This window comes from Microtus ochrogaster, chromosome 5, assembly GCF_000317375.1.
Source record: "Microtus ochrogaster isolate Prairie Vole_2 chromosome 5, MicOch1.0, whole genome shotgun sequence".
In the NCBI taxonomy this organism is placed as follows: Eukaryota; Metazoa; Chordata; class Mammalia; order Rodentia; family Cricetidae; genus Microtus; species Microtus ochrogaster.
The window spans coordinates 74,452,748-74,454,118 of NC_022012.1; positions in this window are offsets into that span (position 1 = coordinate 74,452,748).

A 1,371-nucleotide genomic window follows, 5' to 3' on the forward strand; every position below is an offset into this window, starting at 1 on the left:
GGTGTGTTCACAGTGACTGCAGGGGGTGTGTTCACAGTGACTATAGGGGGTGTGCTCACAGTGACTATAGGGGTGTGTTCACAGTGACTGCAGGGTTGCTCACAGTGACTTTAGCATAACAATGAGGGTTTTTGTAGGATTGTTTGTTTGTTTGAGTTTTGGCTTGTTGTTTTTTAAGACAAATTCTAACTACATAGCCCTCACTGTGCTAGATCTTAACCATGTAGACCAGGGTAGTCTCAAACTCATAGGGATCCTCCTGCCTCTACTTCCCGAGTAATGGGATTAAAGACATATGCCACCACCACACTTGGCTTGTTTTTTGTTACATGGTTTTGGTTTTATGAGCCAGGGTCTCATTCTGTGTAGGCTGTCCTGGAACTCTATGTTCAGCCAACACTGGACTCACATGTGCAGCAATCCTTCTGCCTCAGCCTCACAAGTGCTGGGGCAGTATTTTTTGCAGACCTTTCTTGTGTCTGTCCCTGACCACGTCCAGCTGTTAAAGTTCACTCAGGAGTTGTTTTGGGCTCCTTGGAAGGGATCGCTCCCTGAGTCAGTGTTCATACGCTGTGCCTGTGTTTACCTTCCTGGAAATCTGCCCAGCCTACAGATGAGCATATAAATCCAGTGAGACAGTCAGTCTCCCAATTGCTCTTCTCCACAATGCTCCGGACTGCTCCAGTTTATCTCTCTAGTTATTATTATGATTATGATTATTGTTCTTTTTATTATCATTGTTATTTGCCTTGCTAGGGATTAAACCCGAAGCCTCTCCCATACTAGGAGGGTGCCCTATCATTGAGCCATACTACATCCCAACTGTTTGCCAGAGGCTTCATGATGCTCTTTTACAAATGAAGTCTGTTCCTTTGGGAAACCATCAGTCTTCTGCCTGCAGGTAAAGTCTCTGGCCCAGGACTTTGGAGATAGTGTGGGGAGAGTGAGCAGCTTCTTTCCGAGTGGCACTCTTGCTCTGTGAGAAATGAGCCAGCAGGTGAGCTGGGGAGAGTTCTCAGTGGTTACAGTACTTGATGTGCAATCATGGAGATGAGAACTCAGATCCCAGAGATCAAATAACAAGCTGAAATCCCCTCAAATATCTGTAACTCCAGTCCAGAGGGATCTGGTGCCCTCACAGACACACAAAAAAAAACATGTCTTTTTAAAGAGTGCCCATTTATGCATTCATGTGCATGTGCACACATGCACACACATGTGCACGCACACACACACAATTAAAAATGAAGTGTAAAATACTTTTAAAATGCTCTACTGAGAGAAGGAGGGAGCAGCAGCCTACCCCTGGCTTGCTACAACTCAAAGTTAGTCCAGGGAGACCTGGAATTGAAAGCAATCCTACTGCCTCAA